This window comes from Hemitrygon akajei, unplaced genomic scaffold, assembly GCF_048418815.1.
Source record: "Hemitrygon akajei unplaced genomic scaffold, sHemAka1.3 Scf000063, whole genome shotgun sequence".
Lineage (NCBI taxonomy): Eukaryota > Metazoa > Chordata > Chondrichthyes > Myliobatiformes > Dasyatidae > Hemitrygon > Hemitrygon akajei.
In genome coordinates, this window is record NW_027331949.1 from 636,738 (window position 1) to 653,173 (window position 16,436).

The following is a 16,436-nucleotide window of genomic DNA, read 5'->3' on the forward strand; positions in this document are numbered from 1 at the left end:
TCCATTTAGAACGGACGTGAAGAGGAATTTCTTCAGCTAGAGGGTGATCAATCTGTGGAATTCGTTGCCACTTGCGGCTGTGGAAGACAAGTCATTGGGTGCATTCAACACGCAGGTGGATAGATTTTCATTAGTCAGGGCGTGTCAGATTCCGGGAGAATTTAGGAGAATGGGGTTGAGAGGGGAACTAGATTTACCTTGAAAAACGGTGGAACAGACTCGACGGGCCGAATGACATTGGGCTGCCCCCATCACTCATGGTCACATGGTCTTATGAAATAAATATGAGGGTTGGGGTGAATGGACGGCTGTAGTGCTTCTGGCGCTTGCAGGGTTAAGAGCCAGGATGGAGATTAGTGGGGAGGGCCAGATGGACAAGGGAGTCACGGGGAGAGTGATCCCGGCGGAATGCGGCGTGTGTGTGGGGGGGGGGTGTGGAGGGAAGATGAGGGTGGAAGTTGCGGTGTATGGTGTGCTGGATACGGGGGCTCATGGAGTGGAAGGGGTGGAGAGGAGAAGCTTTGTCCTTGTTAAAGCGGCGGAAATGCGGCGGTGGGGGGGGGGGGGAGCGTGAAAGTGCCCTTTTCATAAATTTCAGCGGACATTTTCCAGCCGAAAGCTACATTTTGCGATATGGTGAATTGCTCGGGATGATCTCAGTGATAATGGTCAATAGATCTGCCGTTGCCATGGCCATCGAGTAAGGAGTGATGCAGGAAGGTGGGGAGGGAACACACTTCCCTTGGGTTAGGATCACGGATTCACTGGAAAACAAAGTAAAAATTATTAAACATATCTGAGAATCGCTCTGATGAGGCAGGGAATTGGATTGGACATCAGCTTTACGGGAAATGCCCGAGTGTGGTAGTGGATGGTGGCTTTTCTTCTGGGAAGCCTGAGACCAGTGTTGTACCGCCAGGGATCCGTGATGGGCCCATTGTTTTTGTCATCTTTATCAACTATCCGGATAATAATATCTTAAGATTTTTTTTATTACTCTGAGAATTTTTTTATCTGACAGTCACAATTATGTTAATGACGGAGCAAGATAATTTGCGTTCGAGTTTATGACAAGAATAGTTTTGGCGCATTTATTTTTATTCAGTTAATTCAATAACCGTCTCCCCACCCCCACTCCCCCAATGCGGACAGCACTGCGAGATATTATTTCTTAATAATTCGGAGGATGGAGTTAACCGGATACTTCACGGCGTTGACAAACTCCTGCCTGAACTTCGATTGAGTCACCCCATAAATGAACGTGTTGGTGCACAGACTGAAGTTCTGTAGGATATAGCCGACTTGGCCAAAGATATACTCGGAATTGTTGTACTGGCTGGGAGTTGTTCCGGCGATGTTGTAATATAAGAAGTCAAGGACAGTTGTTAACCACAGAAGGATAAAGCTGCCAGATATAGTAAACAGTAAGATCATCGACCTCCTCCTGCTCTCCATCTCCGGGTCACTTTGATTCTGCCCTTTGCTCTGACCCCTCAGGGCTTTCCGCACACGACTGGCCAGTAAAATGTGTCTGACCGTCAGAACATTGAACAGCAAAATAAAAGCGAAAGGCAGCAGGGGGGTCACAACCTTATCAAACATCCTGAACCCCACCCACAGCGGGTCGGTGTAATAAACCCGCTTCCGTTTACAGAACCACGGTACTTTACCGATGATAAATTTGGGTTCGGAAGAGAAATAGAAGGGGACGTTTTTCAGACACAGCAGGACGCCGGTTATCGCCAGAACCGCAGCCGCAGTTTCAAGGTGCAGTATTTTGTTTTCAGCTTCTGGCAACAAATGAGGACAAAGCGGTCGAAGCTGAAAGCGACGGGTGAACCAGACGGAACAGTCCCTGGCCGCACACATCAGGAAAAAGATCACGCTGCAGACGGGATAGATATCCAGAACGGATCCGGAGAAGTAAAAGCTGATCCGCCTCAGGATGACAGCGGTGACGACAGCCAGCAGGTCCGCCGCTGCCATGACAACCAGGTAGCGGGTGGTGCAGGTGGAGAGGCCGCACTTTCCCCGGAGAGGATCGCGATCGCCACCAAATTCACTGTGAAGAATAAAAGAGAATGAAACATTTTAATAAACTTCGTCGATTCTCTATTCGACTGTTCGGAGCCCCGGGTGATTTCGAGGGTGAGACCTTGCTCACCAGATCCTGATTACCGCTATCTGTTTAAATCGACTGATTATTTGCTCTGCCTCTTTACAACAAACTTCGTTCTGTTTCTCAAGCCTCGTTTACACATAACCGGGTCCTATAATTCTTGTCCCTATAAAACAACAGTTTTCACTGGAGCAATTATATTACTGTGTAAGCGTGATTTAGGAATGGAGACCGCTTCAGAGATGGATGACCGGCACCGACAGACGGTCCTGATACAGGCAACAACATGTCTGCTACCCGACCGTGAGTCCGATCGAGAACGTGAAAATCGCCATTTTTACATTTATAATTTCATAGTTAGTCTCAATTGAAAGACCGGAATGAACAGTAAATATTATTCACAATATCTTAACAAAAACACTGTTTGCTGATCCTACGATGGGACGCAAAGATGCAAATTCAGAAATCAAAGGGGCAAAGCGCCTTTGTGTAGGGGCCGGTAAAAGTGAACTTATCGAAAGGAGCAGAATATAACCAGAAGAATGTACTGCTGAGGTTTATAAGGCGTTAGTCAGACCCCGTTCAGAGCCGGTTTCTGCCCCATATTGACGAAAGAATGCGATGGCATTGGAGAGTGTCCGGAGGCGTTTCACGGGAATGATCCGGGAGTGAAAGGTTAACGTATCAGGATCGGGTGATAGATGCGGGCCTTTACTCGCTGGAGTTTAGAATAATAGGATAATGGGGATCTTACCGAAAACTGTCAAATATTAAATATTCAGATAGAGTGGAGGTGTAGAGGGTGTTATCTGTAGTGGGGGAGCCTGGAACAAGAGAGCACAGCCTCAGAATAGAGAGAAGTCACGTTAGAATGAAGACGATGGGAGATTTTTTTCCCAGAAGGTGGTGAATCTGTGGAATTTTCTGCCACATACGGCTGTGGAGACCAAGTTATTGGGGAAATTGGGGATATTTAAAGTGTTAGGTAAAGGCGTGAAATGTTACGGGGAGAAGTCTGGAGAATGGATTTGAGAGGGATAATAAGTTAGTCATGATTGAATAGCTGAACAGACTCAATGGACCGAGAGGCGCCATTTTGAATCGATGTGTTACGGTTTTCAGGTATCATCTGCTTGCCGCTCGTCATTGAATTAGATATTGAGCGTGGAGTTTGTCACTTTACACAATAGAATTCAGGTTTAGTCTCAGTTGAAAGAATGGAATAAACAGAAAATCCTGTTCAGAATATCTTACAGAATATCACTGCTAATACTATGATGGGACATGGGATTAACCGCTGGATCATCCGGCAATAATTCCAGGTACAAAACGGAGCAAATTACTGGCCGACAACGCATCATTCCCAGTCACTTACCGGGCAAGCCAATATGGCAATGATCAAATAGCAGATCCTCCGGGCGCTGTTAAATGTTTCCAGCATTTTCGGCCCGCACGCTGTTGGCGGTCTTTCTGATTGAAGCTCCGGATCCGCATTCTTTCCTGGATCATCACAATTATAAACCCTGAGATCTCCTCCGGGAATCTTCAATTGCAACATCGTTCAATAAATTTAGCATTGAGAAATAAAGATGACGACAGCATCGTGGCATCTTCATTGTGTTGAAATTTAATTATTTCACTGATACAACTGAGACACCAGCAAACATGCGGCTGTTAACAATGAAACATAACTTAGTAGGCAGAATTGTAATTCAACAATGGGAGAATTTGTGGCCCGTCCAGAAATTGTCGAGGTGCATCAGGGAGAAATGGAGAGGGAGAGATGTTAAACCAAAGTATAATCAGAGATGTTTGGTATTTGTTACAAATGAGAGATTCCAGGCGGATTTTATGACATTTAATCCGGATTGTGGTTGGCTTCAAAGCTAAGAACGCGGATTGTGAGAGAAGTGAATCTTGATTCTGTAAAAACTTAATTTAGTTTGGATAAAGATGGAGCTACAGTGAGCACACTATTAAACTACAACTTGAAGTGGTATTCCCGGAGGACATGAGCGTCAGATTCGGCTAGCCTCTATTGCCGAGCTCACGTTATTTTGGGGTTCTCTGCGATGAGTTATGCCAACCTAGTCATTGGATTTAAAGTATGATATAGCTTGATCAGGTCCTGTTGATTTCGAGTGATAGATTCATCGAGACTTACAGCATAGAAACAGACCCTGTGTCCACCGAGTCAGCTCCTGCGATTATCCGCCCATTTACATCATCCCATCGTCGACCCGTTATATTTCCCACTGCTTCTCATTAACGAGTTCCGCAGAACATTTAGCCATTTGCCTGCATGCCACCTGCAATTTCGAAGTTCAAAGTACATTTGTTATACAGCATGTCTGCAGTATTCAACACCAGGACCAAAGTTCTAAGTACGTTTATTATGAAAGTATATCTGTAGCATACAACCCTGAGATTTCTCTTCCTGCTGTCAGTCACGAAACAAAGAAACACCATGGAACCCGGTCCAAAAAGCATCAGAAAAACAACGTGCAAAAAATAGCTAAAATGGCAAAATAGAATCGAATGAAAGAACACACGGAATATAAAATATCAAACCACCGAGTCCTTGACTAGAACTCCTGAATTCAGTTCAAGTCATTGCCATTGTGTCGTTAGATGTCCTCAGGCCGTAGATCCAGTCCGGCCCGATCATCATCGCACAGAAATACAACAAATAAAGGTGCAACCAGAAACGAGAAACACTTTGATGTAGTGGGGAAGGGTGATTGATCTTAGAATAGGATAAAGGGTAGACAGAGCATTGTGGGCTGATGGGTCCCTGCCCTGCTGTAATGCTCTATGTTCTCACTAAATGCCCTTGACATAGATGTATCAAAATTGAGGCACCTTTCAGGGTTACACGGCAAATAAAAATCCTTGTGTATCAGGACTTTGCAGGACATTTGAAGATGTTGAACCTCAGCGACCACACAGAAGCATACTATTTCTGAACAATGTTTATTTCATAATTACCGTCAATACCGAGGCGTCCTTTACGTTATTACGTCGTGGTGCCCAGCTGACGTGAAAAGCCAGTTTTATCCAATCTGTGGGTGTGAAACCCAGACCTTTTCGCAGAGATGCCCCACACTCATTTGATGTGAGTTACTGTAGACTGAGCCCAGCTATAGTCGATTTAGCTGTTTTTAAGGGTATTTTTATAGGTTCCTGCAGATGGTTTTATGTACAGAGAGGGACAATGGGGGATCAAAACCACAGGGAATTTCTTGATCAGTTGGTGAATGGACCGAAGCATCACAAGTGACGTTAAGTTAAGATAAAGGTTAGCTGTTTCATTTTGGGAAAAGACACGTGCACAGTGTGTGGTGCGTAACAAGGAAGAGTTACAGAGCGGAGGTAACCAAAAGCACAAGAATATAGTTGGCCTACAGTAGCTTAAAAATCAGACAGAACGGTGATGAAGGCGTTCCATCAGTCAGAGTATTAAATATTAAAGTTAGGATGTTATACTGCAGTTACAAAAGATTTGGTGAGATCCCCTTGGAACAATGTGTATGGTTGTCACTACGCCATTTTTCTACACAGAGCGCTGTCACAGGAAACGAACGTGAATCATCAGGAACCACACACCACTCAGACCATGTACTCTTCCGTTACCGCCATTGTGACTCCCACCACCCAGGCCATCTGCTTTTCCCGTTACTCCATCAGGATCCCCACCACCCAGACCATGTACTTTTCCCGTTATCCTCATCAGGACCCTCACCACCCAGACCATGTATGTTTCCCGTTACCCCATCAGCACTCCCACCACCCAGACCATGTACTTTTCCCGTTACCTCATCAAGACCCCACCACCCAGACCATGTACATCTCCCGTTACCCCGTCAGGACCCCCCACCATGAACAGACCACGTATTGTTCATTTCAAAAATCTTTTTATTATTTATTATAGAAGATTGACAGAAAATAACTGATTAACAAAGCTAAGCAATATATCAATAATAAGAGAAAATAAGTGTTTAAGAATATTTTCTTTGAAAGAAGAAGAAAAAAAAGAACACTACTAACTAAAAAAAAACAAAACAAAAAAAAAACATGTGAGCACAACCCCGGAGCTATACATCATACAAGCTTCCATAAAAAACATCAATCCCCCAGCTCAAATCTACTTAGAGAAAAATCGGAAGGAAACCATATTATTAAACTCAAATCAGATGATAGTAGCGGGCGAATGAACCTTTTCTCAAATCGAATCGAGGATGAAAAGTTCGACTTCTAATTTTCTCCAAACTAAGACATAATATCACCTGGGAAAGCCATTATATCAAAGTAGAAGCAGAAGTATCTTTCCATTTCAACAAAATAGCCCTTCTGGCCAATAATGTAACGAACGTAATTACATGTTGGTCTGATGGAAAAATACCATGAATATATTGACGGATTATACCAAATAAAACCGTCAATTTATTAGGCTGTAAATTAATTTTTAAAGCTTTAGAAATTGTAGAGAAAATAGACTTCAAAAAAATGTTTCAATACGGAACAAGAGCAAAACATATGTGTCAGTGTGGCTGTCTCAGTTTTACATCTGTCACACTGTCTATCAACATTAGGGAACATTGTGGACAGTCCCTCCTTTGTCAAATAGTAACGATGTACAATTTTAAATTGAATTAAAGAGTAATTGGCAAAAATCGAAGAAGAATTGACCAACTTCAAAATCCGCAACCAATCTTCTGCTATCAAGGTCATGTTTAAGCTTTCTCTCTCAATCTTGCTTAATCTTAAGTGAAGGGTAATTGAGTTGCTGTAACAATAAATTATAAATTTTCCCAATAAAACCCTTCACAAAATGATTCATTGTAAAAATAACATCTAACAGGCCAGAATCTTGTACATAGAAAATTACTTAAGTATTTTTGTAAAAAGTGTCTGACCTGAAGATACTGCAATAAATGTGAATATGAGATAGAGTATTGAGTGACTAATTTCTCAAAAGACATCAGTCGGCCATCTTGGAACAAATCCGTGAAGGAATAAACCCCGTTCTTCCTCCAAAAAAGAAGAGTAGGATCACATAATAAAGGTTTAAATAAATCATTTTGATAAATTAAACCTAAAGTTTAAATTATTTAAGATTAAAAATTATGAAACTGGAACTAAATTTGTAATGACTGCTTAATCACAGGATATAAATTTAAATTATTAATTTTGGACAGTTGTACAGGCAAAGAAGCTCCTAATAATGAGGTTAAATGAAACTGTTTCACAGCATTCTGTTCTAAATCAGCCCAAGGTGGTCGTTCGTCTCTATCTGCCTAATATAATCAAAAATACATATAACGTATATTAACAGCCCAATAATACATTCTTAAATTAGTCAAAACAAGACGTCCATCTTTTTTTCTAATTTTTGTAAAAGATATTTAGCAATTCTTGGTCTTTTATTATTCCAAACAAAAGATGAAATAATGGAGTCAACCTGTTCATAAAATCCACTAAAGGAACCAAATTATCTTTATAAAGATCTTTATAATTTTTAGTGATAATAACACATAAATATTTAATGAGTCCGTAACTCTAAACGCAATATCATCATATATAGAAGAAGAATCATTTAGGGGAAATAATTCACTTTTATGAAGGTTTAGTTTATATCTCGAAAACTTTCCAAAATCATTTGAGTTTCAATAAGGTAGGAATGGATTCTTCAGGATTCGAAATATAAACTAAAAGGTCGTCATCATAAAGAGAGATCTTATCAACAGCCTCAGTTATAAAAATCCATGAATATCTTTAGCTTCGCGAAGTGCAGTAGCCAAGGGTTACAGCACCAAATTAAATAACAAAGGACTTAACAGACATCCTTAACAGACCACGTGGAAAGCCGAAAATTGAGATCTGCAATGGTTAGTAATACAGTAGCAACGTGGCTTATTTATATCATTCTAATCCACTTAATAAATTAATACCAAAGCCGTATTTCTCTAAAACATTAAATAAGTATTTCCATTTAACTCTATCAAATGCCTTTTCAGCATCAAGGGAAACAACACATTGGCGAGCCTTAGAGAAGGATGAATATATAGCATTTAACAATCTCGGAACATTAGAAAAGGAATAACGGCCCTTTACAAAACTTGTTTGATCTTGAGAAAATAATTTTAGCTAAATTTTTTTCCAGCCTATTAGCCATTATTTTTGAGAGCATTTTAGCATCCACATTTAATAATGAAATAGGTGTATATGAAGTACAGTCCAGTAGAAACTTTATCCTAATAATTGAAGAAATAGAGGCTTCATACAATGTAGGAGCTAACTCTCTTATCAAAAAAAAAAGAATCTTTAAGCGTTTCCAACATATATGAAGAGAGCAATTTTTCAATTTTTAAAATAAAATCCTACAGAATAACCATCCAGTCTAGGAGCTTTACGAGATTGCATTGAAAAATAGCTTTCTGAATTTCGCTTTCAGCAATAGGAGCATCAGAGTTTGTTGATCTTCAGCAGAAACTTGAGGGAAAATCAATCTTCTGTAAAAAGGCATTCCATTTAGAAAAATCAACTGGAAACTGAAATTTATAAAGTTCAATATAAAAGTCTTGAAACATTTTGTCAATATCTTCATAATTGCATGCTGAACTACCATCTCCCTTACGAATTTCTAAAATTTGTCTTTTAGCTCTAGCTGCTTTTAATTGAGATGCTAATAGCTTATTATTTTTATCACCAAACACATAAGATTGACTTTTCAATTTAAGTAAATTTCTTTCAATAGGATAAGTTAATAATACATTATACTGTGATTGTTCAACTCTTTGTTTAAATAAAACAATGTTAGGAAAGACTGCATAAATATTATCCAACTCTTTAACTTGTTTAGAAATTTTAGCTAACTCTGTTTTTGTCTGTTTCCTAAGCTTAGATGAATAGACAATTATCTGACCGCGCAAATATGCTTTAAACGTGTCGCATATAATCAATTTCGATACATCTCCCGTGTTGTTAAAAAGAAAAAAATCTTTTTATCTGAGTCTCAATAAATTTGACAAAGTCCGGACTTTGTAATAAAATTTCTGGAAAACGCTACAGCAAATTTGCAATAACGACATCATTCAATTCAAAAGCTAAACTTAAAGGCGCATGATCCGAAGGAACTATAGCATCATATTCACATTTCTGCACTTTGGACAAAAATCGGGGATCAACTATAAAGTAATCGATTCTCGAATATTTTTGTGAACGTGTGAAAAAAGAATAATCTATATCATTAGGATGTAAATGTCTCCAAATTTCAATCAGGCCAAAATCAATTAGAAAGGAGTTAATAAGTGATGCAGAACAACTCGGCAGCCGCTGATTGGTTGAACTCTTGTCAATCAAACGGTTTAAACAACAGTTAAAATCACCCATTAACAACATATATTCATTTGTCCGGCAATAAAGCAAATACATTTTTTCAAAAAGTTGAAGGATCATTAGGTCCATATAGGGTAACCAGAACAATTTTTCTATTACAAATTGTTCCTTTAACAATTAAAAATCTACCATTAATATCTGACACAATATCTTGATGGATAAATAAAAATATTAGATTTAATAAAAAATAGATACTCCTTTTGTTTTATTTTGACAAGTAGCGTGAAATTCAAGGCCCTTCCGCATTTAAAAAAATCTATTTTGATCGTCCGTTTTGATATGCATTTTCTTGAACAAAAATTGTAACGGGTTGGAATCGATTAATGATTTTAAAAGTCTTCTTCCGCTTAATAGGATGATTCCAACCACGTACTTTCCAACTTATAACGTCTATCTGTTTATTTGCCATAAAAATATTTTATTTAACACATAAATGGACGCATACCAGCGCAGGCTAATAAACACTGGCGGTGACAAATACAACCATATGCAAAATGTGCATGGTCTGGAACTCCATAATGGGAAAAAATACCAAAAAGAAAACTAAAATTAATCTTACAATTAATCCTGTAAATCAAAACTAACCCCAATACTCACACCACCCCAAAAACCCGAAATTCGGAAAATAAGCCGAAATGGCTCCCCATAGAGAAAAGAGAGAGAGAGAGAGAGAGAGAGAGAGAGAGAGAGAGAGAGAGAGAGAGAGCGAGAGAGAGAGAGAGAGAGAGAGAGAGAGAGAGAGAGAGAGAGAGAGAGGAGAGAGAGAGAGAGAGAGAGAGGAGAGAGAGAGAGAGAGAGAGAGAGACTGTGCAAGCTGCCCATTTTATAATAGTGGTTTTAAAAAGCTTTCCTTAATTCCTCCCCCAGTTACAAAAAAGACAAGATACAGCCCTAAAATATAAAAGCCCTGCAAAGGGAAAATATTTTGATAAATATAAAAAGCCTAACACAACACCATATCAAGTCATGTTAACTGGGTCTTCTGCCCATTTACAGGCCTTACGTCTAACAGATATATATACACACAATTTAAATATCAATTTACTTTAATGCCTTCCATTATTTTACATAGTACTATTATACTGAAACAATGGCCACTAGTAAGGCTAGGTAATCATTAATCAGCTTCAGGACTATTTTAGAGAGAACTCGCGGAGTGGGGGACATTTCTGGTGTCTACTCGTTTTCCGATGAGAATCCCAGTATCCTTGCACTTTACAAAAAGCTCTGGGTTTGTGGATAAACAGGCCGCTATAAAGCTGTCAGTATTGTATAAATGTGTGGTAGAGGTGTTCGAGTGGAGTATAGTTGATTTGAGTGCAGAGCATGATTCCTATGAAGCCCGCCATTAATGTGATTAACAGTATTATTTAAAGTAATGTAATGACTGAGGACAGTACCGTTTCAAATATTTACATCACCATGTATTAAAATGGTTGATGTGATTTAAGGCATTATATTAATAGAAGTGTTTTTATTATTTTAACTAAGCAAACCACTTTGAAGATTACATTCTTAGGAGTGTCTTTTCGGAACTAAGTTGACGTGTTGTATTATTGTGCGGCTTTAAAATAAATTTTATTTGAAGTTTATATCGGAAGTTAGATACTGGAATAAATTAATGACAATTTTTTTAACAATTGAAACATTATTAACCGTGTAACTCCGGTAAAATTGACGACATCTATTAATATTTCAAGCTATGGCCAATATAGTTTCATGTTTGAGATGAAATTACGTTTTTAATTGGAAATCTCTCAGTTAAAGAGGGTCAATCATCACATTCGGTATTAATAGAATAAGAAGTGACTGTACCAAATAGTACTAAATATCGGCTGCAACTCAGCAAAAGCCCACAGTGAAATAATATGGTCTCTGTTGATTAGCAGCAGCCTGCCTTAATGAAGAGCCTCATCTTTGATTGAAAGCAATTCGCCTTTTCATTTAGCATTGTCGGTACTCTGGGGCATTCATCACTAAGTACATGCAAGCGGTTTCGAACTTTACTGACACACAATTTAATTAAAACAATTCTGAATGTGAATGATGTTGTAACCTGACTGTCCCTGTGGGGATGTGGAGGGGGTTTATACTAGAGACAGCAGGAACAAATATATCAGCGTAGTTGCTTGTAAGTCGACGATCGAATCCTTCACACAGAAAATGCTGGAGACGTTCCACAGTATCAGGAAAATATATTATATCATAATTGCAATTATTGGTGTCCCTGGTAAGCAACTATAATTTTATTTTGTTAATTTTGTAACTTTACGCTCGAGATTGTCTCCCGGTTTGATCTATAGTTGAAATGTTTGCCTGCTGATCCAATGGTTTTGCTTGAACCAAGAGTGTAACAGTGGTATCGTTTCTATGATCCAACATCCTCAATGTAAGGCACTAGTAATGATGATTATACTAGTTCTAATGGTAATAGTAATAAATATTAATAGGAAATAATAATAATAATAACAACAACAACAACAACAACAACAACAACAACAATATTATCATAAGGACTATTTGTCTTTCCGAGTGTTTAAAGTTCATTGAAAGGTCAGATTGTACAACTACAGAGAGGCATTCAGCGAAGAAGTTGACAAGTAGCCTGGTTATTGCCTGATAATAAATAGTATAAGTCCGAGGTAAAATCGGTGTTGTTGAATTTCTGGCCATCCTATTGAAGGGAAAAAACAAATACTTTAAAATCGTTGCGTTATAAAATGGTCTAAGTAATCCCTATTTTATTTGAATTTTTCTGGTGTTACTTCTTCCTGTTCCACCACCTGATGTTGGTTAAATAACCCTTTTTAACTGGTGAAGCCCTCTTCTCTTTGAAATCCACAGAATCGATCGCTCTGGAGTTTCTGAAAGTGATCGGCTGCTCATGTTCACAACAGGGCAATTGGTTTTTATTAACCATATAGCCATATAACAATCACAACACGGAAACAGGCCATTCCGGCCCTCCTAGTCCGTGCCGAACTCTTAATCTCACCTAGTCCCACCTATCCACACTCAGCCCATAACCCTCCACTCCTTTCCTGTCCATATACCAGGGGTGTCAAACTCATTTTAGGTCACGGGCCGGATTGAGCAAAATGCAGCTTCATGCGGGCCGGATCAGTCGGACGCGTGCGAACGCAGCTTTCGTTGCCTCCGTTTTTTCAGCCTGCTCTCATGTGTCTCAGTCTCTGCTATAACTACAAAGTGTTTCACTTTACAAATTCCGTTTCTTATGAAGAAGACTGCCGAGCAAGACTGCCGAATAAACACTAAAAACCCTGAAAACCTGGTACCTGAATAAACTCAGCATTAGCCATATCATACGCCATAGGCGCTTCGATTACTGGGGCCAGCTTTAATAGTAATTAGATATTATCTCGCGGGCCAAAGATAATTCCACCGCGTGCCGGATTTGGCCCGCGGGCCTTGAGTTTGACATATATGCCATATACCTATCCAATTTTACTTTAAATGACACAACTGAACTGGCTTCTACTACTTCTACAGGAAGCTCATTCCACACAGCTATCACTCTCTGAGTAAAGAAATACCCCCTCGTGTTTCCTTAAACTTTTGCCTCCTAACTCTCAAATCATGCCCTCTCGTTTGAATCATCCCTACTCGCAATGGAAACAGCCTATTCACGTCAACTCTATCTAACCCTCTCAAAATTTTAAATACCTCGATCAAATCCCCCGTCAACTTTCTACGCTCCAATGAATAGAGACCTAACTTGTTCAACCTTTCTCTGTAACTTAAGTGCTGAAACCCAGGTAACATCCTAGTAAATCGTCTCTGCATTGATATCTTTCCTATAATTCGGTGACCAGAACTGTACACAATATTCCAAATTTGGCCTTACCAATGCCTTGTACAATTTTAACATTAGATCCCAACTTCTGTACTCAGTGCTCTGATTTATAAAGGCCAGTGTTCCAAAAGCCTTCTTCACCACCCTATCTACATGAGACTCCACCTTCAGGGAACTATGCACTGTTATTCCTAGATCTCTCTGTTCCACTGCATTCCTCAATGCCCTACCATTTACCCTGTATGTTCTATTTGGATTATTCCTGCCAAAATGTAGAACCTCACACTTCTCAGCATTAAACTCCATCTGCCAACGTTCAGCCCATTCTTCTAACCGGCATAAATCTCCCTGCAAGCTTTGAAAACCCACCTCATTATCCACAACACCTCCTACCTTAGTATCATCAGCATACTTACTTATCCAATTTACCACCCCATCATCCAGATCATTTATGTATATTACAAACAACATTGGGCCCAAAACAGATCCCTGAGGCACCCCGCTAGTCACTGGCCTCCATCCCGATAAACAATTATCCACCACTACTCTCTGGCATCTCCCATCTAGCCACTGTTGAATCCATTTTATTACTCCAGCATTAATACCTAACGACTGAACCTTCTTAACTAACCTTCCATGTGGAACTTTGTCAAAGGCCTTGCTGAAGTCCATATAGACTACATCCACTGCCTTACCCTCGTCAACATTCCTCGTAACTACTTCAAAAAATTCAATAAGGTTTGTCAAACATGACCTTCCACGCACAAATCCATGCTGGCTACTCCTAATCAGATCCTGTCTATCCAGATAATTATAAATACTATCTCTAAGAATACTTTCCATTACTTTACCCACCACTGATGTCAAACTGACAGGTCTATAATTGCCAGGCTTACTTCTAGAACCCTTTTTAAACAATGGAACCACATGAGCAATACGCCAATCCTCCGGCACAATTCCCGTTTCTAATGACATCTGAAAGATCTCCGTCAGAGCTCCTACTATCTCTACACAAACTACCCTCAAGGTCCTGGGGAATATCCTGTCAGGACCCGGAGATTTATCCACTTTCAAATTTCTTAAAAGCGTCAGTACTTCCACCTCTTTAATTGTCATAGGTTCCATAACTTCCTTACTTGTTTCCCACACCTTACACCATTCAATATCCTTCTCCTTAGTGAATACCGAAGAGAAGAAATCGTTCAAAATCTCTCCCATCTCCCTCGGCTCCACACATAACTGACCACCCTGATTCTCTAAGGGACCAATTTTATCCCTCACTATCCTCTTGCTTTTAATATAACTGTAGAAGCCTTTCGGATTTACTTCCACCTTATTTGCCAAACCAAACTCGTAACTTCCTTTAGCTTTTCTAATCTCTTTCTTAAGATTCCTTTTACATTCTTTATATTCCACGAGCAATTCCTTTACTCCATGCTGCCTATATCTATTGTAGACATCCCTCTTTTTTCGAACCAAGTTTCTAATATCCCTTGAAAACCATGGCGCTTTCAAACCTTTAACCTTTCCTCTCAACCGAACAGGAACATAAAGATTCTGTACCCTCATAATTTCACCCTTAAATGACCTCCATTTCTCTATTACATCCTTCCCATAAAACAACTTGACCCAATCCACTCTCTCTAAATCCCTGCGCATCTCCTCAATGTTAGCCTTTCTCCAATCAAAAATCTCAACTCTAGGTCCAGTCCTGTCCTTCTCCATAATTATATTGAAGCTAATGCTATTGTGATCACTGGACCCGAAGTGCTCCCCAACACATACATCTGTAAGCTGACCTATCGCATTCCCTAACAGGAGATCCAACACTGCCCCATCTCTAGTTGGTACTTCTATGTATTGTTGCAAAAAGCTATCCTTCACACATTTCACAAACTCTAAACCATCCAGCCCTTTTACAGAATGAGCTTCCCAATCTATGTGTGGAAAATTAAAATCTCCCACAATCACCACCTTGTGTTTACTACAAATATCTGCTATCTCCTTACACATTTGCTCTTCCAACTCACGCTCCCCATTAGGTGGCCTATAATACACTCCTATCAGTGTTACTACACCTTTCCCATTCCTCAATTCCACCCAAATAGCCTCCCCAGAGGAGCTCTCTAATCTATCCTTCCAAAGCACCGCCATAAGATTTTCTCGGACAAGCAATGCAACACCTCCTCCTCTGGCCCCTCCTACTCTATCACACCTGAAGCAACTAAATCCAGGAATATTTAGTTGCCAATCACACCCTTCCTGCAACCATGTTTCATTAATAGCTACAACATCATAATTCCAGGTATCTTTCCACGCCTTAAGCTCATCCACCTTTCTTACAATGCTCCGAGCATTAAAATAGATACATTTAAGATACTCTCCACCTCCTCCTCTCTTTTCATCCCTAGCAATGCATTCAAATTTATTATCCTATTTTTTCTTCTCCCCGACATCTTTGGGCTGAGCGCATCCCTTCTCCATCACCTGCCTTTCCTCCCTCACACACTGTCTACTTACTTGCTCTACTGGTGAACTAACCTCCTCTCCCATAGTTTCCTCAAATTGATTTCCGCCCCCCCATCTTACTAGTTTAAAGTCTGCCCTGTAGCCCTAGCAAACCTCCCCGCTAGGATATTGGTCCCCCCAGGATTCAAGTGTAACCTGTCCTTCTTGAACAGGTCACGCCTGCCCCAGAAGAGGTCCCAATGATCCAGAAACTTGAATCCCTGCCCCCTGCTCCAATCCCTCAGCCACGCATTCATCCTCCACCTAATTCCATTCCTACTCTCACTGTCGCGTGGCACAGGCAGTAATCCCGAGATTACTACCTTTGCGGTCCTTCTTCTTAACTGCCCTCCTAACTCCCTATACTCTCGTTTCAGGACCTCTTCCCCTTTCCTACCTATGTCAATGGTACCTACATGTACCACGACCTCTGGCTCCTCACCCTCCCACTTCAGGATATCTTGGACGCGATCAGAAACGACCCGGACCCTGGCACCAGGGAGGCAAACTACCATCCGGGACTCCCGATCACCTCCACAGAACCGCCTGTCTGAACCCCTTACTATCGAGTCCCCTATTACTATGGTCCTCTTTCTT